This window comes from Orbicella franksi, chromosome 10, assembly GCF_964199315.1.
Source record: "Orbicella franksi chromosome 10, jaOrbFran1.1, whole genome shotgun sequence".
Lineage (NCBI taxonomy): Eukaryota > Metazoa > Cnidaria > Anthozoa > Scleractinia > Merulinidae > Orbicella > Orbicella franksi.
Window position 1 is genome coordinate 7,010,774 of NC_138154.1, and position 25,348 is coordinate 7,036,121.

The 25,348-nt window shown below is 38.6% G+C and overlaps 2 pseudogenes; both read left to right on the forward strand.

The window, feature by feature from the left end:
* The first annotated feature begins 1,756 nt into the window (after window positions 1-1,756).
* LOC145500879 (uncharacterized) lies at window positions 1,757-10,755 on the forward strand (annotated as a pseudogene).
* Window positions 10,756-18,588: 7,833 nt separating this feature from the next.
* Window positions 18,589-19,309, forward strand: LOC145500878 (uncharacterized; annotated as a pseudogene).
* The last annotated feature ends 6,039 nt before the right edge of the window (window positions 19,310-25,348 follow it).

Here is a 25,348-nt window from a genome sequence, read left to right on the forward strand (position 1 = left end):
ATCACCCCTGTACCACTACTCCCATGGCGACAGCATTGTTCATGGTAATGCTCTATGGAGGAAGGTTGACTTGATTTCAATGAAGACTCACCTCAGATGTCCTAGGAAATTATGTCTACCCAGGAATGAGGAAACTTTTTCGAGCGAGTGTCATAATTTGGATTGGGAGGATTTTTGCCCCATTTTAAGCTGATGCAGAAAGCTTGAAGTTTTGATTCTGGCCTGGATTGGATACAGGAAACAAACTGTTCCCACAGCCTTTACAGAGGTATTGAACATTGGGAAACTACGTTTTCTGCAGTTGAGGCACTGTTAAGTTACCAACTCTTTGTTTGGAAGGCTTCCTTTAAAATGCCCAATTCTCAAAATATTACTTATTGACGACTGCTAAGATATTTCTCAGGAAAGTTATAAAATATCTCCCTTTAAGCACCACAAACCTCTCAAGCTTTTGTGTGGCATACAATCAAGAAACCCTATTTCCACATTGTGTTGCTGAGATGTTGAAGTATACTATATTCATGGGCATCACTTCACACAAGAAGGCTTAAATAACATCATTCGAGAACATTGTGATGCATTGGAGCTAATAAAAGATTACCAGCATATGCTGTGTTTCCCATGACATCTTTGCTGGAACAATTCACATGTTAACATAATTTTTGTAACAAGTTTCATCCCTTTTTTAAATTAACATTTTTCATTGATGGAAAATGAGTGTTTTTTGCTAGCAAAAGCAAGAATGTTTGTGCACATTTACGATATAATTGATGCCGCATTTTGTTGTAGTGTAAACAATTGTGTTGTAGAGAAAACACTGCGAAATGCCATGCAAATAAAACACTGATAACCCTACAAAGAAATGGAAGATTGTTTTAATTGTATTTCCATTTCTGAATTTTTCTTTATAATTCTCAGGTTTGGAGATAATTTGAGTGTAGGAGGAAATAGACAACTTGAAAATTATGAAATGGGAAAGGGAAAATATGAGACCGGAAGTGTGAGAACATGGCATGATGCCATTGTAAACCTTTCGTAGTGCGATTTATAAACAACAGTTCCAGTTCATTTCAGCTCACATTTCCGCAGTTAGGAATCCCACAATGGGAAATAAGGTTGAAAGAGTTCAATTGAAAGGTTGTTTTAATTTCTCCACTTAATTGTTGTGTTTGGTTGGCCTTAATGTTGGATAATTTTGTGCCAAATTTCAAGGAAAATGATTAAATGCTTGCAGAGTTACTAGCAAGTGAAGTTTCGCCACAAAATTACCCTGGTGTGCACTGCGCGCTTGGATTTTTAATCGAAAATGAGGCTAAACTTTTACCTGTTATAAGAAAATTTAACGGATTGATTTCAAATTTGGTGATTGTTCTTACATCTAAAGACAAACTACTGGTTTAACAACATATCAGAGAGAGACATTTTTTTGAGATAGCAACGGTTTAGATTGGACATCACCAGTGACGTTGTCAAAACAATGTTTTGTCGCTGTTAAACAATGGCAACTTTTATCATTTTACTTCAGATTTGGGTTAAAAGTTCTTCACCGCCATTGCTATTAGTTGGTGCAGTTACAATTAGTGACATTCTCTACAGGATTTTGACCATATCTAAACAACCAAATACTTTACAAGTAATGTGAATTCCAAAAACTTCGACAAATGGGTCATAAATGTATGCACTTCAAACCACTCTGCAAGTGAGTCACAAATTTATAAACTTCAAACCACTCTGCAAGTGACTCATAAATTTATGAACTTTAAAGCACTCTGTAAGCGAGTCTAAATTTATGAACTTTAAAGCACTCTGCAAGTGAGTCATATATTTATGAAATCCAACACACTCTGCAAGTGAGTCATAAATTTACGAAACCCAAAACACTCTGCAAGTGAGTCGAATTTATGAAATCCAAAACACTCTGCAAGTGAGTCATAAATTTATGAAATCCAAAAAACATAAATTTGTGGACAGGAAACTCAATATAAATAAATTCATCAATAGAAGACTTGACCGAACATCAGCTTAACGTGTTGATTAAACTTACTCTATATTATAGAGCATAGCAGAGCTAGTACGTAAGTTTAACAAAGTCTGAAAAAGTAACAGTAACAGTAACAGTAACAATAGAACTTTGTGATACCGGAAATGCCCTGGCGCTCTAATCGGTAGATGGGGGTTTGTAAAGCACACGACTGAGATAAAGAACAACAGTCAGAAAAAAAATGTATAAACTGGGGTGTCACTGTTAGTCATAAATAATAGCACCTCATTTTTATTTGGCTAATTGCTCTAATACCAATACCTGACCAAATATTTTACGAGATATCTGACCAGATGTCGCTTCACTATGTGCTCCATTGTCGGAGCTACTACAATTTATCTGATTCTTTGGTTTCCCTATTACTTATTATTTTACCAACTCTGATCGTATTTACCTCTTTTGAAATGTCTACTTAACTGCCAACAGTGTAGTGTCTTTATTACTTTCGCTTTAAAAAATGTGGAACGACGTTTTCTTTTCATGACTTTTGACAACTTTTTTAAATACCAAAATGCTCAAATCGCGGCGAGTGGCAAAATGGCGTAAACCTCCGATTTGAGTAATGACTTAACACCTCGCAATATGCAAAACACCAAGGAAAACATTACACATTTCTATTTTTCATTTTTCAACGATGGGCTGCAAGAACCAGCAATGTAAAGGTGAACCTGCAGTCACAGTTTACAAGAATTGTATGCAACAGCAACCAAGTTCCTAGACATCGAGTCCACGTGAATAAAAATTACTTATAACAGAAAAGGAATGTCGAGCAAAATTTTCAACACAGTGAATAGAAAATCTGACAGATCAATCTGGGCAGCGCTAATGCATTAAAACTATTCAGACCGGTAAACTGTACCACAATGGTGAGGCACTGATTTTCCTTGCAAATAAATAGAGTTTTAAAAAGTCACTGTTTACAAGATCGGTGAGAGGCCTCATCGGAGGGTTCCAAGGCTTGCATTTAAATGGTTTTGGGTTCCCAGCACAAGTCCTCCCATGCAACCGATCCTAGGGGCATTTTGCACTCAAGCTTTGCGAAACTGGTGAGTTGTGCCACCACGTAGGTCATTGAGATGACACGATTGTTCCATTTTTTTGTTGTTGTTCTTGTTATCATTATTATTATGATTATGATTATTATTATTATTATTACTATTATTACTATTGTTATTATTATTATTATCATTGTTATGCTGCACTTTGCACAGGCAGTATTAACAGATCAGTAAGCAATGGCAAAATTGCCCATACTTCGGCCATTTTCCTATACAGTCCTTGGGTGACTTTTTGCATTTATGAATTTTGCAATGGTTTGATATTAAATTATAATACCATTCTTGAAATGGTAGTACCATGTCTCTTATTGTTACTAGTTTTCCTCTGGGTTCTATGGGAAACACAGGGGTATTTGAGATGTATTGGTTCTCTAATATGTTCCAAACTAAGTACGCAGCTAAAAAAATTCAGAATCAATTGATATGGTAAGAAAAGTACACATTTTCAGGGACTTCTTTCAGAAGGATGTGAGAACTGTCACCTGTGTAATACATGGAAGCATTTTCTTTATTTTTTTTTATTAAATATTTGCTTGATTCTTAGATAGCTAGGTGTCCTGGGTTAGTTTGCACTGAGTGTAAGCTAGGAATTTGACTTGTTAACAGAGTGTATTGCTTGTACCACTTTCAATGCAACAAGTACAACACCTGTTATTTTTATATTATATCATTAATCCGTGCCTCAGGATCAGGACTTGGGACCATAAAACAAAACTTTCATAATATCGACTTAAAATTGCTAACTCGATTTACAATGGACTATAAACTAGACCTTATCTCTTCTGTTCCGGACAAGGGAACATACATTGAACGTTATCAGATATTTTCGATATTTCGGTTGTATCTCTTCAATATTCTACAAGAGCACATAGATTGGGCCATATCAGACACTCTCAGAATATCGGTCATATCTCTTCACTATCGTACAAGGGCACATCGATAAGGCCATCTCAGAAGTTTGGTAGTATCTCTTCAGTAATCTACAAGCACACATAGATTGAGCCATATCACACATTCTCGATATATCAAGCGTATCTCTTCAGTATCGTACATGGACGCATAATTGGGCCATATCAGACATTCTTAATATATTGGTCCATATCAGACATTCTTAATATATTGGTCTTATCTCTTTAGTATGGTGCAAGGACGCAAAAGTTGGGTCATAAATGACATTCTTAAAGAAGAGCTTTGTCTTGCTGATATAGCTCAAAAATACATTTGCTGCTCGTAGTAAGATTGAAAACTTTTGGCAGCGTTAGAGAATCTGATTTCCACTTTAGATCTGCCATTATGGTGTTGTTATTATAATAATTTCTTTTTCATTGGGATAAATCGTTCTGCTGATACAATCTCAAGCTATGACTCCAGTTTACTGCATATATACCATAACGACATAGATTGAACCTAATCCTCCAATCTCAAGCTATGGCTTCAGTCTATTGCATATATACCAAGGGCACATAGATTGGCCCTAATCATCCAATCTCCAGTAATGGCTCCAGTCTATTGTGTATATACCAAGGGCACATAGGTTGGACGTCATCTTCCAATCTCAAGCTATGGCTTCAGTCTATTTTGTACATACCTAGGGTGCATAGATTGGACATAATCATCCAATCTTGAGATATGGCCCTACTGTACTGCATATATACAAAGGAGAACTAGATTGAACCTGATCATCCAATCTCACCCAACAGATGTGTAACTAAAATGATCAATCCATGATTTAGAGTTTTGAAGTTGAAAGTATTAACAGCCCAAGTAGAGGACCCATAGTTATTATTTACTTTTGGCCTACGAAAATTCAAATTCGCAGCAAATCTTGTATTGTAGGTATGGACTTCAGATGCCTGAGTAAGGGTTCCATGGAATATAGTTGGAATGTTTGTTGAGTCATTTAAAATTTTATGAGTAAATAGAGCCACTTTTAATTTGTCCACATTTTCAAATTTGAGAATTCCTAAAAGATTGTAATATGGTGAAGCATTTTCCCTGCTATAAGCAAAGAATATGCTTCAGACACATTTATTCTGCTTAGTTATGATTTTACGTAAATTAGTTTTACATGCACTACCCCAACTTATGATAGCATAGGCTCTTTGGACGAATCAAGGATTACAAGAGGAAGAACAATGTCAAGTTCCTGTGGACCAGTAATGGCAAGATCATGCTGAAAGTTAGTGAAACATCTGCCACAGAAGCTTTTACTACGCATGAAGAATTTGATGACCACCTCGACCAGTACGATGGGTTCAGGCGACAAATGGGCTTCATGCAGCTTATGCAAGAAAGAACAGAGGGAACAGTTTGTGGCTTTGAGCAATGGTGGAGAATACGTGAGATGTACCAATCATTGGTACGGTAACTTCTCTTCTGTAGAGGATTTTCCAACCTACGAGAGAGCAGTGCGGTTGGATGTGTCCACAACATTTACAGGGAAAGATTCTCCCCTCTGTCAACACAAGAGACCTTCACCTTGAGGTTGTCACATTCAGAGAAGAACCCGGATCGCCCCTACTTTGTATGTCAAGACAAGGACTGTAGATCCTTTCAGTGGGTGGATGATGAATTAAGCAAGAAAAATGAGAAAAAGCAAGGCAAACAATAATATTGAACAATCCCACTCTCATTTTCAAAGAGCCACGGCTTAATGTTCAGAAGTACTGTTATGACCAAGCTTTACCTCAATAAAAAATGAGACATAAACTTTTTGAGTTACTTGAAGAGTTTTTAAGAACAATAATAGCTTGGTACTAATTCAACGTAATTTTTTCTCTCTAACCAATCACACTTTTTGTGATCAGGAAATCTCTGGTGTCAGCAAGCTAAACCACTTTAGCCAGTGATGTTGCAATTTTTCCTTTCTAACCAATCACATTATTTTGTGACCAAATTTGGAAATCGCTGATGTCAGCCAATTAAGCCACTTTTAGCTGCTGATGGTGTAATTTTTTTCCTAACCAACCAAAATTTTTTTTTCTGACCAAATTAGGAAATTGCTCACGTCAGTGAGCTAAACCGCTTTTGGCCAGTTCTAACTGGTTTACGGTAATATGAAGCATGGGCCTGAATGCAGCCCACCAATTGCTACCATGGATTGCCACCTCTGTGACAAAACCTTCATCCAACCATCCTCTTTCTACAGTTTCTCTGTTTCCTTGCCAAGATTATAGACCCTCATCATACCCTATGTCTTTTAAGGGTATTTGAAGACCTTGATCCAGTTGTGGTTATGCTACAGCAGGAAGTTAAATCGAAGAAACTGGGAAGAAATCATGTCTTCTACAATTGTTTAAAAGGTGCATTAGAGTTTGCCTCAAAGTTCTCCAATCCACAAGAACAGTTTTGCCACGATGAAATGGTACAAACAGATGTGGAGATCTTAGAAATTCACACTAACCCAGGGCGTAATAGGGCATTTCAGTTTGATTGGAAAGACTAGAACCTACCCTTTGTGCCATCGAAAACCACAAGGGACAAAACCAAATGAAATAGAGAGCTTTTTATGAAAACCAAGAAAAAAGCAAATGTCTTCATATGCCAACCAGTGAATCTCCTCCAGCAAAAAAAGGCTTGCATCAAAGAGCGACAACCATCAGTTGTCAAACACAGCTTGACTTTTGCAACATTAGCTTAATCAAGGGACAAAAATTCACGTAGCACTTGTTACATTCATCACATTGAGATATATAAAACAGTTGCAATCAATTCAGCCAATACAAGCAGCATTTTGCAAGAAATGGTTCATCAAAAGGACAACGCTAGTTTAAGTGGCTATCACTTCTGTCGCTCAATCCTTAGTTACGAAACTAGCCAATCCTAATGTGCATGACAGCAGGCACAGGCAATTGTCCCTGGACACTCTCTCCGAGAGCGTAGCCTTGTGTGACAGAGAGAGGGCCGCAACTGGACTAAAGTACAAAAGGAACAAATTCAAAAGTATCACCATGCCATATTTTGAGAAATACATATTTCTGTTATGAGGCAGAACTTTCTTTTCCAATAAAAGAAAAAACAAGCTGCTATGACATTGTAAACACTGTGAACAGTTTTCAGTTTGGCAAAGTTGTTATGTACATTTTCAAAATCTTTGACACTGAAAATCCTACAGATCAAGGAGGCAGATGACTTCAGGTTATGGCATGAAAGTGTGCTAACAGAATTTCCTGAGAGGTTCTAGCAGGTTCTTGCTGGCCCTATGTGGGGTGGGTTGGGCCCACAAGACATCAGGGATCCAATGAAGGTAACTTAACAGTCTTATTATTTGTCTGTTCAGCAAGGTTATGCTGGTACGTGTAGATTATCTCATTATTGCTATTTATTTTATCACCTTGCAAGACATAAAGTGAACAAAATAACCTGACCACTTTGTTTTAGGCAAGAGTAGATGTTCCCTGTACCAGAGAATCTACCCAGCAAAGAACAAACAAGCAGTGATTGTTTACTTCAAGGACAGATGCTCAGGTGATGATTTTTTTGGAAGAGAGGTTTTTAGAGGTATCAGATAAATAATTTTGGATTTCAATTTGTTGTTTTGTTTACACAGTCTGTAAAAAGTTTAATTTGTCAAATACTTTGTTTTTGAATCAAGCCAGGCAATTTTCGATATGAATTGGACCAGAGAAATGTCCTTAGTTTCCAGTCCCATAGGATGAACATTTCACTCGGCCATTCGCCATGCAACCAAGGGGGATAGGCATTGTCACATTTGTTCCATTTTCGGAAGACTGGTATCGAAAATGGATATTGGTGCTAAAGAACAAAATTCTTCCGACTGGGAGCTTTGTTTTGATATACAGCTTACAGCGGTTTCTTTTATTTATCAATATCATTCCAAGCTTCTAAATCTTCAACTGCTGGCATAAGATTACCATAACAATGAGCAAGCAAAATTGAAAGTTTTTTGGAGCAAATTTTCGCTGCAAGAGAAATTGGGATTTACTATTCTGTCTGTCAAAAATAGAAGAACATAATGTGACCTGTGTTTCTATTGTTTCGGTTTGTTACTGGAGGCCCTGGATTTGGCATAACAGTAGCATTTGGATGTCTGTATTCCCTCTAATTCTGCCAGTCCATGGGAAGCAAGAGCAGGAAAAAATCCAAGACATTCATTGAACGAGTCACAGAGGGATCGCTTTCCGGTCAGGGAACCAGCTAGAAAAAGGGCTGCACTTCAAGGTGGGTATTTGTAGAGGTCCAAGGAGCTTTGTGCCCAACAGAAACAAATTCAGCGACTAAAGAACAAAGTAAGTCTGTTATTTTTCGTCAAACGTTTGACTAATTTAAAGAGCTTAGCCATTGTCGTGATAAGCTGGAAATTATATACACTTTATTATTCATAATAGCCCTATTAAAAAAAGAAACAGAAATGGTAATCAAATTGTAAAAAAAAGCCCTGACTGTTCCTTTAATTAAAAATTAATATATTTGTTTTTCTATCTCACAGAGAGAGAACATACAACAAACTTTGGATGAATTGCAAGCAGAGTCACCACCACAGAGAAAATCGACATTCCAGGTGACAAAGAATGCATCCACCTCAGAAAGAGAAGTCCAACTCAACTCACCAATGAAGGAGGTTTAAATTTGCCAAGGAGAAGTGCCAGTAGAAGACAGCTAGAAACCCTCATTGCTTCAGCAGAGGTAAGTGGAGGGTCTGCAGAGAACAGAAGTCCTGCACTTGATGGCATGTTCTCTACACTATGTAAATATGGCACAATCGCAGATATGTCTAAATATGTTTGTTCATCACGAAAGATGAGAAAGGCCACTGTGGCCAAAATAAAAATGCAGTGTGTAGAGTATGAGAAAAGTGAGGAAAATTTTAATTAGTAAAGTCAAATATCAGCAGACAAGATCATCTATGGTAATGAAAAATACTGGGAGGCATACCAAAAAGGGTTTTATGTCAAAGGAAAGAATAACTTATGGATGGGGTGTCCCAGTTCCTAAACCACTTTCATACAGTGTTCTGATGAATAAAACTGAAGAGCTTGATATGGGAGATGTGATCTCAGTAAGGGAAACTTTGTGCCATGACTTACCAGTAGACCAACAGGTTGATGGGGTGTATAGAAATTTAGAAGAATTTCTACTCATGCTTTGTAAATTCTATTTAGAAATTGATGAATATAGGAAAGAAAGTGACAAACTGACCTGGTTTGGTGAGAGGGAGGGAACATTTAAGGTTGCGATTGGGGGTGATGGAGCCCCATTTGGAAAGTGGGACCAATCAATGTCCTGGTTAGTAAGCTTTTTAAATGTGGGACCCAGGGTAGCCTCTCCGGATATTTTTCAGAGCCAGCTGTAAGGAGGACCATGAGGTGGTTACCAGATTTACAGAGAAAATAGCTGCAGATATAGAGGGTATTGAGAAGAAAACCTTCACTGTAATGGGGAAGGATGTAACCTTCTCATTTGACCTTCTCCCTGGGGACATGAAATTCTTGGCTTATATCAATGGTGAGTTATCTAATTCAGCAAAATACTTCCAGTTTTGCTAATGTTTGTCAAGATGAGAGTAGTTCACTAACTGGCAAATTTGAGAAGACCCAGAACTGTAAATGGAGACCATGGCAGTATAGCCAGAGAATTGTTATTGCTCAGCAGGTTGCTGATTTCAAAATGAAACTCCCGGGTCACTTAGCTGAGAAAACAAAGAAGGCTAAAGTCACTCAGTTCATTGCTGGGAAAAAATCAAGGGAAGAATTTGAACCATTTATTGGGAAGCTTTGTGACAAAGAGGCTGTTGAACCCCTCCACTTAAAGAACAACGGGGTACAGTATTTGCATACAATGCTGCTCAATATTGCCATTTCTTTGAGTAATGTTCCCAATAAACTAAACAGCCTTAGTGAACTTACCCCAAACTGTGCAACTGCCAGATATTTGAAGGCTATGGAAAATGATGAAAAGGCAGGGAGAATGAAAAAGCAATTGGGCAAGTGGCTGCTTGAGGACAGGGGTAAAGACAAGGATTTTACGTATCGCTTGACAGGTAAAGATTCAAGACTAATCTTACATGGGTTCACGTACTTAGTTAGGGCAATTCAGGGTGACTCAACAGACCACAAGCTGCTAATGAAACTTCTGCCAATTGTCTTCATTGGTACTAAGCTCAGGGACTGTGCTGCAATTTTTTCTGTGTACCATCTCACTGAAGAAGATCTTGCAAAACTTCCCCAGTTGTGCCATGATTATTTTACTGCAGTTGCTTTGTTTGGGTCTTCAGTTTCAGGCACTGTGTGGAGCATTGGACATTTAGTCTATGCCCACTCAAAGCAAATGTTTGACAAATATGGGACAGGGTTGGGTATCAATACAATGCAGGGCAGGGAAGCTAAACGTGTGCAAATTGCAAGCTTTGCCAGAAACAGCCAGTACAAACAATGTTGGTATCAGGTTTTTAGGCATGACCACATTAGCAAGCTATGGCTCCCCATCAAGCAACCTTCACTATTAGCCTATCATCAGTCACCTGACACTCTCATTCCCACCCGCATCCGTACGGATCCCCAGCATTACTGCTACTGTGGCCTGTCTAAAGAAGCTGAAACTGAACAATGCTTTTTCTGTGGACATAAACTCATGGAGGAGATCAAGAAATCTGTACGTGATGGTAAACCAACGCAAGAGTGTTTAAGGTACTGATCTTAGTGAGTTTAGTATGTAAGCTGGATGTAGAATGTTATCTCTATAGTTTTTGATGATGCAAGGCTGTACTCTAGTGACACCTGTTTGCCCCAGAAAACTTAACATTTAAAATATCAGGATGACTGAAGTTAAACTGTATAGCAATGTAGGGTATTAACCCTTAAGGGATTGGATAGTTTAAATGTTAATGGCCAAGGGCTCTCAATTATTTTTTCTTGGAGCACAGCCTTGTCATATCCAATTAAAGTTACAACATTTTGATCATTACTGGATATATAATTCTGATGAATGCCAGCTCTATTCAAATACACACTGAACTTGCAAATCAGTTGGGTATTCATGTTAACTCAACTTGTAGTTGTAGTGTCAGTTCAAACGATATTGTCATTTATAAACATGAATTTCAAGATGCAAGTATATTGTAAACTAAAATATAATGGACTGTTGAGACCTTTGTCTCTCAAATCATTAAAGGGAAATGATTAAGCAATTCCAAGTGTGGTTAGTATTGTGTCTATTATTTCAATGCTGGCTGATGCCATAGGAATTCCAATATCCATAATAAAATTTAGCCCTTAAAAGCTCCTCTTTAACAATGTACGTCATTGTTCCCTTGTTCTCATTATTTACAATAAGCTTTGCTTCTCCTTTTCCCTCACCAAGTTGCTTTTTAAATTCACCACAATCTTCAAATTGGTCGAACAGGTTACATAATCTTCTCAGGCTTGAAAACATTATAGCCACTGATCCTGGTTTCTCTTCAACCTCTACCCCATATCTTGTTCTACCAAGAGTCTCCTTACCCAAGAGATTGAAGACCTCCTATGGCATGGGAAGGTCAAAGCAAACCATCCAGGGATGTACCTTGCTCGTCTTTGAACTTAAACAGTGAAAAATTGCAGTTTTCATGCGGATCATGCTTCGTTGTAGCATGGGATATAGCTCACCGATGCTGTATTTGGGTCTCTCAGGAAGACCGCCAAACTTCCCTTTCACAACCGCTTCAGCTAGCTTATTTAACTCTTGAAATGCATTGTCTAAATCCTTTAGCTTATATGCATTTGAAATTTGTCGCTCAAACTTTGATTTCTCACAGTTCAGTGCCTCTTTTATTGAAATAATTAGTTCGCCTTCATTGGCTTCACATTGATCCGCCATCTTGGATTTTGCCTAACTAAGCCTCAGATCTCCCGCAGCCAAACTGGTGTGATTGTCTTACCAGGAACTTGGCAATCATACTTTTGTCTGATGTTTTGATTTTAGCTTCTGTTTGGAATTTTATATTGCTTGTGTCGAGGAGGTTGCATTTGAAATGCTGAAAGAAACAGACCCAAATGGGTGTTACTGGCTCAAGCTTGATTCCACAGACCTCAAAGAGGCACTAATGGAGTCAATGAAAGGTGTTTGGAATGGGGACATAGATCTGGGTGATGGGAAGTTACAGAAATTGCAGGAGTGTGATGGTAGAGTTAATTTGGTAACTGACTTGGCAGACTGTGTAAGTTGTGGTAACCTTGAAGTGGCATAAAGGTCATAGTTAGATCGGCTACACAAGGATGTTGAGTTTCTTGATAATGGCCTCAATTTAGCTGCAGAGGAATACTGCAAAAAAGCTCACAAATCCAAGCACTGCAGAAGAAGCCATGGAAAGTGTGAACTGGAATGTAGTTGAGTTTCAAACTCTTCTACAACAAGCTCATATGATGAAGCAGACCTGTGAAGCAGAGTTGGTAAATCTTAATCCTAAAGTTGTAAGTCCCGCAGTGTTGAGACTGGTTAAGGGGTCACTGCGAGCAATGGCCAATGAGCCAAAGGGCTATTTGAGAAATCTGTTTACAAGAAACGAGTAGCAGCTACCCATGTATTAGTTTTAATGCTGTCCAACGAAAAGAGGCAGAAGAAACCACGACCTCCACACATTGATAATATAGTTGGACGTGATGCATCATGGCCTATATGGTTTGTCCTTCTTTACTTGCATCCCTTCAGCTACTGCTGGGATATAGCAGTTCTTTAAGGTGGTACTACAAAAAAATGTATTCTCTATAGGAGTTTATTACGGAACATTAGTGCTCACGCTTTGTGTGCTATCTCACCTTCATTTAAATTACTATTACATAACACTTTTCAAGTATGTATTATTTCATACCACATGGGAGTACGGGAGTAAGGTGTCATAACATGTCCTGGTAAATAGTTTGGTAGCAGTACGCTACTTTCACTTCTTGCATTGCCAGTAGAGCTTTGCTGTATTCTCCTTTCGTCCTGTTTGCTTTATAAGCCATGCCTGGAAGCCGATCGGACAAAATTCATGAAGAACGAGATACTAACAGCAATTCAGCAACAGATCCTCCTACATCGCAAGGATTTGACACAGTGAAATCTCTGTTTAAAACATATCTCAAAACCTGTTTGGAACACAAGGGCAAAGAACTCTAGGATAAACAAAAATACTTGATCTACAGGTAGAGAAGTTCAAATTTAAACGTAACCAGAAACAGTTCATATTCAAGGCCAAGCCCAAAAAATAAGTTGGAAAAATCAAAGATGCAAGTGCCCAGAAGGATTGCAAGAAGGTGGCCCAAGCCAAATCGCTGTTGCACAAGAGACAGAAGCTTATCAAGTAGCTCACAGACCCAAGTGAGGTCAGCTGGGAAGCAGTCCAAGAATACAAATCCCAATATATTGCCTCGGACAATGAGGACAACAAGAAAATACGAAGTGCTAGAGTCCCAGCTAATAGGAAAGAAACAGAAAGAAAGGCAGTGATGTCAGCAGCAGAACAGTAAGAAGCGCTATACAAGGCCCAACATGGGCACACTGGACTTTCTGTGGTGTTTGTATCACCATTGTTTCTACTTTACGTTTTTTCTATTTATTTTGTAAGGTGCTTTGTTTCTTCTTGTGTTATATCCACTCCTTGTGAGTTACCAACCAAATTTGACTGTGCTTGTTGTGTTGTGCAAGTTCCTGTAATGGTTTAGAAAATAATGAGTGAGAATAATGAAACACCATTTTTCTTAGAAATCTGCATAAAATTTGTCCTCGTTAACACATCTTTAAAGATATATTTTAAGGCCTATATAGTTTTTTGTCAATGGTTTTTCAGTATATAGTGATCATTTTTGAAGTGGCGTAATTCTAACCTCTTCCAGGCTTAAGTTACTTGGGCTGCAACATGAAAAAAATAGAACAGCTGTGGGCAAACTTAACAAAAGGTCGACCCGCTATAACAGGATCTGGTATACCCTCTGGTTGGTCAATTTTGACAGGTTTTGTCAACACTCAAGCATTACTAATGAGATGAGAAATGTGATTAGAGCAGTCAGAGACCTTTCAACAAGTGATGGGGCGTTCAAATCTATGATAATTACCACGCTAGAAGATTTTCCCCACATGGAGTGCCTTCGCGAAGAACAGAAGCATTCCATAGAAAATATGGATAATAGCAAAGATATCTTTGCAATCCTTCCCACTAGTTTTGGAAAAAATTTAATCTTTCAACTCTTTCCATAAGTAATCTCATTGATGAATAGAAAAGAAGGCACTGCCACCAACAATCATCATACACAACTTTCATAGATGGCGGGCGCTTAGGTGAAATGGTAACTATAAACATCAAAGTGAGGCTAGAAAGGCCTTGTAGTATCATCAAGCATGGTGGCGATACCAGGAACTTCGAGAAGTGTAGTTGTTCTTACAGAAGAAATACCAGGAGCTTCACTAGATGGACAGAAACAGACTGAATTGAAAAATGAAGAACTCAGATTTTGGTTACAGTGCAGAGGTGACCCAGGGAAAGGCTTAAAAATGAAAGCAGAACTTGTGAAAAGGTGATAAATATTTTGGTTCATTTTGCTTATATTTACCTTTCATTTAAGTCATTGTTTTTCACATACCGTTTTGTTTTCCATAGTACACCATAGTTCTTCTATTCTTTAGGGTTGAGCAAAGAATATCCTGGATCCAGATCCAGATCCAGATCCAAGCAGGCTTTACACAAAAAGAAAGCAGCAACAAAGTAGCAAGGATGTGTCGCACTCACAAGGTGATGAGACCACGAGTGCAATCAATTACCCAACAGATGGGTGGGGTACTTTGCTCTCCAAAATGCCAGTGTTCACCAGAGGAGAAATGAATGAGTACATCGCAAGACCTAGCAAAATTATTGGCAATAAAGATCATCATTTGGTGCTGACAACTCTTCAAAAAGTGAAGACATTTCTAGAGGACGAATAGCTCCATGAAATATTGGCAGCCAGTGACCAGCAGTGCTTTTAATTTAAAGCGAAGTGTTATCACAGCCTTCAGAAAAATGACCCTCCTCATCAATTGAGGCTTGCTTTGTGCATAATAAAGGGAGATGTTTTACACTCTAGTTGTACCTGTGTTGCTGTTGGTTCTTATTTGAGGTATCAGACATCATTCACAGAGTCAAACTTTTCTCCCAAAGCTGAATTAACAGCTGTTCCCAGAAATAATGTTGCTTTTCAAAACACTGATCTTTTTCTACAATTTCCTCTGTCCAGTGAAGCTGAAATGGTTGTTCCACAAGCCCTTACCGATGCAGAGAAGTCTCTCCCGACAAATCTAACTGTGGATGAAGACAAAATTCATGCTATTGAAAATAGCACTTATGATCAAGCAGGCTCCACTGAATAAAAGAGTGAACATACTGTTTCACTGCATCAAGCTTTCAGCTAATTGCAAAAAGGCAGAGAAACCATGCAAACCTTGCACAGCCACTCATGCATCCCAAACCCTTTACATTGAAATATGTGGAACATGGCATTAATACGAACCTGTTGCCCTACAAGAATATGAAAAATTTATGTTCAACAGGAAAACACCTGTTGCAGTTCTAAGAAGTGGCCTTGTTGTGTCAAAAAACTTCCTGGTGCTTGGTGCCACACCAGATGCCAAAGTTGTTGATTTTGGATGTTCTTTGTGCTTCAGTTTAGCAGAAGTGAAAGGTCCACATACTAAATTTCATGTGACACCATTGGATGCCTGCTCCAACCCAAATTTTTTTATGGAGAAGATCAGTGCCAGTCCATGTAGACTAAAGAGGAACCATGGATATTACATTGTATTTGTGCCCAAGTGTATGGACAAATGGGCATTGCTGCTGCAAAGTGGTGTGACTTTATTGCTAACACCAGTGAAGGACTCTGTAGGGAGAATTGCCTTTGACCCAGTCTTTTGGCAAGATCTAAGGAATAAACTTATTCAGTATTATTTTGAACATTTCATGAGTTATGCAGCAGTAGATTTTCAAATTTCACCAACAAGCCATTAAGGATTGGTTAGGGCTTTCTCTAATGTTTTCCTTTTCACTAGCAGGGTTTGTTTCTAAAAGTACAGTGGAATCCAAAATTCTTGAAGCTCCAAGGGAATTAAAATTAGCTTGAGAAATTCAATAAGTTTGGGGTTAAATTGCAACATTGGACTGAGGCAAGGACAATACCTATGGAGAGGTTTGAGAAATCATAAGTACAGGAAATCTTGATACCACTGTATTAAGGCATTAACTTTCATTTTTTGAACATTGAAGAGAGTTCCGGTGTTGATGATTCACCAAAAATGAAAAACATAACAAGTGTAATTTTTTTCCAGCACATAATGTTTTTTTTCTGTTCATTTCCTACTCATTGCTATTGTTTCATTTCATAAGAAAACTCTGTTGTTTTCATGAGAAAACACGGGGTGTTGAAGTGTGATCTAAATGAAACTGTATCATTTTACATACAGATACACTATATTAATTTTGTTGACTTAATTAAGAACCCAACTAATTACATACTTACATAAATATTCGTCATCACTCTGGTAGGAGAAGCAACCACCTGCCTCGAAATATAAAGTACATGTATATACTAAATCAGGTATTTATACTACATTACAAGTATTTATTCTTGTTTTCTTTTTCTTAATTGAAATGTAATGGCCCACAAGTATAATTAGGTAAATTTTGTCAAAGGAATAATCTTGAATGAAGCTAGATGCAAAAGTATCAGAAACCAGTTTTGATGTCAGCAAATATATTGCAAATCTCCTGTTTACAGTGGCACACCTCATTATCATATGAAACCAACAAGTTAGTCTTTTTTCTGTCTTCAACTACTTTACTTTACATTCAGAGTACCTCTCTCCACCCAGATGTACAAATGGCTACTGGGGAATTTAATGCTGGGGACTGGCATCCCATCTAGAGGGGTGTAGAAATATTCCTAGTCGCTTCATTCTATTGAAACCAGGATAAGCCACTTGGTTGGTATGCAGACTTTCTCTTACCTTTACTATTTTTTAATCTGGTAGGTTAAGGTATAGCAGTATGTAGTCAAGCAGTTCATATAATAACATTTCAAATCGTGTGAAGTCTGGATTCATACAGAAATGATACTTGATTGGGCATTGCATAAAATTACACAAACTGTCCACATCTGATTGACCACTTCAAACTGGTGGAGAGGCATGACTCCGTCCCAAATGTGAAAATTCTTAACTTTATTTATTGCTTTTTCCACATGTATATGCAGGCTTTCTATTTCTTGTGTCAAAACAACATCTTCGGCAGGCATTTACGCTGAACTTCCAAGAAAGGGAGGAATGTTTAAAGAAACTCCCAAGGGCAACAAATCTTGTATAGTGAAGCCTTTGTCTGCCATGACAGAATCATTTTTGTTGAGGGGCAAGTCCAACAGTCCACTTCTTACAACTATTTCTCTGTCCAAAATACTTCCTGTGTAAAGCTGACTAATGAAAGTTATAGTACCTGCTGGAGAAATGCCAATAAAGCCCTTTAGGGTTGAATGGTGCTTACAGTTACTAAAAAGCTCACCATTCAGGTGTAAACTGCTAGGCATTTGGCACCTTATTTCTGTGCAGTCAATGATAACCCTTGTTGAGCTATGGTTCTTTTCAAAATCTTCAGCCATTGGTATGTTTGTGGGGTTCACTAGGAAGTGAGATATGTGGTGTATTTTGTTCTCCCGCCACATAAGAGTCTGGGTACGTCAGTAGCCTCGTTTATGTTCTGTTACGTCAGATCTATGTGTTCTCGGATTATGTCTTTTTTTTTTTTTTTTTTTATTATTATTATTAGTATTATTAATTATCTATTTTTTACAGCACGCATACTTACATTATTAATTACAAAAAACTACGTATAAAACTACAACAATACAGCTACTTACGCTAATTACAACTTGCTCTAATTACAATGCTTGACGGAACAACAGTATTATTTAAACCGCTTATGTTACACTACTTTTTAATCGCGGACAATTACTACAAACTTTTACTACGGTTACTAGAACTAGTGAAAACTGCAAAAAAAAAAAAAAAAAAAAAAAAAAGACAAAAAAGCGACAATTTACAGTATATTTAGCTATATTTACAGTTTAACTTGCACCTTTGCTCTGCTAGTTTCTATTTCTACTTTGTTTTTAAGGATAGCCAAGAAAGCGTCTAAGAAATAATCTTCCTCATTTTTTGAAGCGGTGTAAATATAATATTTTGCAATGATTGTACAGAGGTTTAGACCGAGACACAGAGGCACGGTGTCTGTGATGCCGTAAAGTATTTGTGCTTCAGAGAGCGTGATTACAGTATTGTTTTTTCTGTACCACCAATCAGTAAACTCTGTCCAAAACAGCTGGACGTTGGGGCAAGTTACGAAGAGATGTGTAATTGTTTGCTTTTCAGCACATAAATGACAGCGGTCGTGCTCTTTAATACCGAATTTATGTAATGCAGCATTGGTGGGTAAAATATGGTGTACAATCTTGAACTGAAACATCGAGAGTTGAATATCTTTAGATATATCTTTAGATGGATTATGTCTGCCATGTGCTCGATGTAGCATTGTATTTGTTGTGTTTATTTAAGCTTCAGTACTTAACAAGAACCAAGTTCAAGAAGTGTGTCAGCCAGTGTAAACAAGCTCCCCTAACTCAGAAGGACTGAAGAGGTACCAAGAAGACTGTAGGTTCGGCCAGTGGTTTAATACCTTGTTTGAAGTGGTGAAAACAAGGGACTCATGCCAACCAGAACGTGCTTTGAACCATCAACATCTTCATCATCGCCTCCATGTACCTCTGGAAGTTCTCTTTATGGCAACACTGCTGACAAAGTTGAGGATGAATTTGAGCTATTTGTTCCCAAAAGGTCTGTGAAGAAAGGGAAATCTGCTAAACATAAACTTGACATCACCCAAGAAGTGATGAAACTCATCCAATAGGCTGTAAGAGATGACCCCACAAAAGAAACCATCAGCTTCATAAGGGATGAAATGGAAAAGTCCCTTGAGCATGAATTAAAGTTATTTCAACTCATGCTTGGTAACAGAGCCAATTCAGGCATGCCTCCCTCATCCAGTATGGATACAGGGTTTTATCCACCATGGAATCAAGGTTCTGCCTATCATGAAACAGGGGTTTACCCATCAATGCAAAGTTCTCTGGGGGTACAACAGACCACTCAGGAAAGGATGTCTGAAGGTTCTTACAGGAACCCTTTCCTTTATGGTAATGGTAAGTTCCAGACATTGTAAGTCATGTAGAACTGAAAGTATAAATGTTCATATATACTTCAACCACAGTCCTTAGCACATGACCAGTCATTCTATCCCATCATCCTCAGTGTAAGGATCCCATGAGATTGCACCATCTAATCCCAGTATTCAATGTATGTCCTTTCACGCTTAGAGAGAAAACATGTACGAATTTAACTGTTCAAAACATTAGCAAAAATTGGAAATTTTTGCTCAACAGACACTTGGAAAGCACAAAATCTGACCTCAGCTATCACTGGGTTCACAGGAAACCACGGTTTTCTCCTGTTTTCCTTCATTCAACGACAAACACATGGTGTTTTGTATGGCTCCACGCTGAGGGTTCAAAATGGCAGATGAGAACGAAGACAACGTTTTTCATTTGGAAGATTTGGAGGATTTAACCTCTGCTGAATCGCTTGACCCACTGGGTGAGCTGCAGAGGGAAAAAACTGTACCCAAACCACAGGTTTCAAAAGGGAGCAGTTCCAAACGAAAGGTGACGTTGCCAAATGTTTCTGCTACAAGCAAACCACGTGCTCATTCACACACTCAACATGAGGTGGTCATAGAAGGCCTTAAAACACTCCAAGAACAACAAACAGCATCTCTAGCCTCGTTAGGGACAGCGATTGCTGATATGGTATCGACTGTGAAAGAATTTATGCACTCTTCTGGGAGCGATACATCCTGGAAGAGGAAAAGAGATGACCTCAGTGAATCAGATGCTGATGAGCACAAGATTGATGACGAGATCGAGTCAGTCGACGTGGACAAGGCGTACGGAAAGCTTGTCAGTGAGGACAAGACGCCAGAAAAACCAGCAGAAGATGAGGACGATGTTCTTGCTGCACTGTCAAAGATTTATGACTCAGAAGGAGCTGGGAGTGATTCAGTTAGTTCAGTTAGCAAATCTTGTAAACAAAATGGTCAAAACAATATTGTCAGAGGACAACGCTAAAGAAAAGCTGGGAAAATACTACAGACCTCAGAATTGTGAAAACTTAGTAAGTACAAGAGTCAACCCTGAAATTTGGGCAAAAATGAGATCCAGCTCAAAATCAAGAGATTTAAAAATGCAAAAGATCAAAACTAGCATGCTTGAGAGCATGCATCCCAGGGCTCGAAATTAACTTTTTCATTCAGGAGCCAGCTGGCGACTAACGGAAAAATTTTGGTCGCCAGATCGTAAATTTTGGTCGCCAACTTATTTTATATATAACTTACACAAGAACTCGATTTTATACGTTACTTTGCATGCAAGAAAAGTCACAATTGAAGAGCGAAAACAATTAGAAACAACACAAGTAACACTTAGTTATAAAGCTACCGTTGTTCTCAGGTGATATGTCTCTGCTCCGAAGATGATGGTTGTCTCCACAGTCATTTTAAATGAAGCAAAGTATAAAACGTTTTAAGAGCGTGGTTTTCATTGTGAGACAAACACGGGTCCTTGCGTATTTTCCCTTTGCTACTTCTTCGAAATGCCGTTCTTTATTTTGTACTTGCTTGCCTCGACACCTTTCACTCACGTAAATCTGCAACTGATTGGTATCTGCCGCCATTTTCACGGCAAATGAAAAGCACATGGCGTTGAAGTGCGCCTGCGATGCCAATTTGAAACAATATGGCGCGCCGTGAACGCAGTATCAACCTGTTGAAATACATTCAATTTTTTCGATTATCGTGTAATATTCAGACATTATTTAACTGGGGACGGAAAGGTGAGTTGTATACTAGCTACCATATCTGATTGATTTCCTAATATAAAGATTTAAAAACAAAAGTTGTGTCGTGGTTTTCTTTAGTTATCGGACAAAATGCGAGTCACCAGCTGGCGACCAGTTCTGAAAATTTAGTCGCCAGTGCTCAATTTTTGGTCGCATTGGCGACCAGTGAGTCGCAATTTCGAGCCCTGCATCCAATCATTAGTTTGACAGACAAACTCTTGGCTTTGAAAAGTAAACCTCAAAATATCAGCAAGGAAGATGTATCGTGTTTCCTCTGGTTTACTTTGGATTCATTGACTCTTATTTCACATTCCGTTTATGAAGCCAACCTTATCAGACGAGAGCTGATCAGACCAGATCTTAATGAACACTATAAACAACTTTGCAGCTCTCAAACTCCAATATCAAAATTTTTATTTGGAGATGACCTGCCCAAGGCAGTCAAGGAAATAAGCAAAACCAACAAGGTCAGCCAGCAAGTATCTTATTCAAAGCATGGCACATTTTCCAAACATGGATCCAATAATTTCAAGAGACAAGGATCATATCCAAATCGTCAAAATCATTTTTTGTTCCAAGGCCAAAGACAACAGAGGAAACCACCTTCAAAATTCAAAACACACAAAGGCGCCTGTGTGGAACACACAAAGTAGCTCCTGACTAATTGGGAAGCCAGGTGAGCATCCCACTCTATACATTCGATCCATGCACAGCAGGTGGATTGAAAAATTTTCTTTCAAAATGGCCAACCATCACTTCAGATCAAAGAATCCTTGATGCTATTACAGGGCTGTCATTAAGGGCCGTTACCCATAACACCTGTTACGGCTGAGTTCACTCGATGTTACGGGTGGAGATGTCGATGGTTGGTACGAACATGCTACACTTGCCAAATTTATTTTTAAACATTTCCCTGTTGAAATAAACATAACTGTTTCTTGGTGTCTTGCCCCCTTGGTTCTACTATTTATATTTTACCCTGGAGATGAACTTTCAGTTTGCTTAATCGTCATGAATTACATTTAGACGCCATTTTAAGCAGCAAAACTTATCTCGCAATGCGCTGCTCCTGCCTTTTGAGAAATTCTGCCGACCGATGTAGGGTGTTGTCCAGGCTGATTGATCGTGTTTGGTCCCGCGCGTGTGTACAGAAAGTTATGTTTTAATATGAATAAGAGAAAAGAACCCACGTCAAAACAGCCTGGGGTCGACAGATTTTTTTTCTTAATCCCAACGGACCGATGGAAATGAGGAAGCTCACAAAACAGCCGGTCGAGGCGGTCGACAAATACCAGCGATCACAGCTTCAAGTGCTGCAAGTACTTCAGCCACATGTGGGCAGCCTGTAGAACTGAGTATTATGCTACAAAGAGTGGAAGAAAAATTTCCCGAGTCTAGAAATGGTAAAGCATTTCATTCTTATTACCACTGTAACGGAAAGAGATGTTCAATGTCTGATCCAGCTTATTTGAGCTCCTCTAATGGTAAGATAGCTCGGTAATGTAGAGATGTTATTATAATTTTCATTTCCGGTTTCACTCCAGTTTTATGCATTTGACCATAATAACAAATTATTATAACTGTTAGCAAACATAAAACCATATTGCTGATTATGGACTGTCATTTTTTTTTAAACAAGGAACACTCAAGTCTGTTGGAGATATTTCATAACTTTATTCATTTGATCTCTGTAAATTAAGGTGCATGAATTTGAAATTATGCACTGTGAAAAACAAACAGTACTAAAATAAGGACCACTTGCATAGGTTGATGCAACAAAGATGTTATTTCACTATTTGCTGATGATGTACTATAACATATTATCACTCTGTTTTCTCAGCATTTTTGATTAGAAAAATTGCCATTTTCATGCCCTAGAAAGCAGGAAAATGTATTTCTAGGGGTTTCATGCTCAAAAGATTCTGGGGGGGGGGGCATGCCCCCAGACCCCCCTAGATGCGCAGGCCCTTTCGGGCCTTCAGAACGTGGCCGTGGGCCACGTATTTCACTGCTACGGGTGATAACTTACATGCAACAGCTGCTTCAAAGCTTAATGACACCCCTGCTATTAGAGGGGTCACAATTGACTTAAATGAGCAACCCACTCAGTGTTTTATACCCAGCCAGTACAATTTGAATCCATTGGAGGTAGAAATCATTGATCAACAAACTGAATGTTTTCTTGAAAGGGGGATCATTGAGAAGACCACACACTCAACTGGAGAGTACATTTCTATTGTTTTCATATGCCCAAAGAAAGATAGCTCTCACCGCCTTACTCTGAAACTCAAACAACTGAATCAATCAATACAATATCACCATTTCAAGATGGAGAATCTTAAGAATGCTATCACTCTAATAACCCCAAATTGCTTTATGGCTATCATTGACTTAAAAGATGCTTATTATTCAGTGCCAGTCAATGTAAATCACCGGAAATATCTGAGATTCATATGGAAAAACCAACTTTTCCAATATACCTGCCTTCCAAATGGTTGAAGTAGTGCATCTAGGGTGCTTACTAAAATACTTAAACCTGCTTATGCCACGCTACAATCCCAAGGATTTGAAAATGTGGGTTACATTGATGACTCATACCTTCAAGGAGGCACCTTTGCAGATTGTGACACTAATGTTGCTGCCACCACCAACCTTTTTGGAGATCTTGGGTTCATTTTGAACCAAGAGAAATCTGTTTTTTAACCAAGACAGATAATCACTTTCCTGGGTTTTGTTTTGAATTCAGTTGCCAAGACTGTTGCCGTGACACCTGGCAAGGCTACAAAATTAGTCACAAAAGCTAAAACAATACTTGGAAAACAATCACCCTCAATTAGGAAAGTGTCTGAAACTGATTGGCTTACTGGTCTCCAGTTTTCTAGGTGTCATACATGGTCCACTATTTTATAGACAGTTAAAGCTTGACAAAACAATGGCCTTAAAAGCCAACAATGGTAATTTTGATGCTGTCATGACTCTTTCAGACACATCAAAGTCTGATCTAAACTGGTGGATAACACGCACACATACCACTTTCAATCAGGTATCCCACAGCAGCCCCAGTGTCACTATTTACTCTGATGCATCCTTGAGTGGCTGGGGTGGGGTCATGAATGATGTGTCTACTGGAGGTCTTTTTTCAGAGGAAGAACAGACAAACCACATTAATTATCTTGAGATTTTGGCTTGTTTTTTCACACTTAGAACTTTCTGTCCTAGTCTAAGAAATTGTCATATCAAGGCAATGATTGACAATACAACCGCAATTTCTTACAGTAATAACCTGGGTGGAAGAACTATTTCGTGCAATCAGCTAACAAGAAATTTGTGGCTGTAGTGTATTGAAAGAAACTTATGGATTACCGCAGCCCAAATCCCGGGAAAACTTAATGTCATAGCTGATAGCGAATCAAGGAAAACCTACCAAGACATTGAATGGAAACTTGACCCACTTGTTTTTAACAAGATTTCTTCTTTCTGGGGTAAACCCTCAATAGACCTTTTTGCATTGAGACTCAATTTTCAGTTTAGACCTTTTGTCTCATGGAAACCAGACCCAGAAGCCTTTGCAATTGATGCTTTTTTAATTACCTGGAAGGAGCAAAATTTTTATGCGTTTCCTCCTTTTGCCGTAATCAGCAGGGTACTACAGAAAGCAGAGCAGGATCAATCACACGGTATAATCATTGTCCCACTTTGGACCACTCAGATCTGGTGTCCTCGTCTGCTGTGGATGTTAGTAGATCATCCAGTTCTTCCACCATGTTCCCCTCATTTACTGACACTTCCAACAAATCATCATCTGAGACACCCACTCCACAACAAGCTAAAACTAATGGCATGCAGGTTGTCTGGGATTCTTTGCGAACAAGAGGAGTTTCAGAGAAAGCTTCAGCAGTTATCCTCAACTCCTGGAGAGGAACCACTCAAAAACAATACCAGGTCTACCTTAAAAAGTGGTACAGTTTTTGCAATAAAAGGGGTTTTGATCCCTACTCAGTTTCTTCCATAAAGGCTCTGGATTTCTTGGCTGAATTGTTTGAACAGGGCTTAGGCTACAGCACGCACAACACTGCCAGATCTGCATTATCACAAGTATTACCTCCTTAAGCTGGAGTTCCTTTTGGAGAACTACCCCTTACCAAACAGTTCGTGAAAGTGTAAGGGGATCACATGCCCACCCTGTATATTCTCTGTCTGGACCCACCCAGGGTTTTATGACCAATTATTTGTCGCATTTGTTCACTCTCTTGACTTTGAATTCTGGGATTGGTGCAATCTCATGTGATCCCCTTACACTTCGTGATGA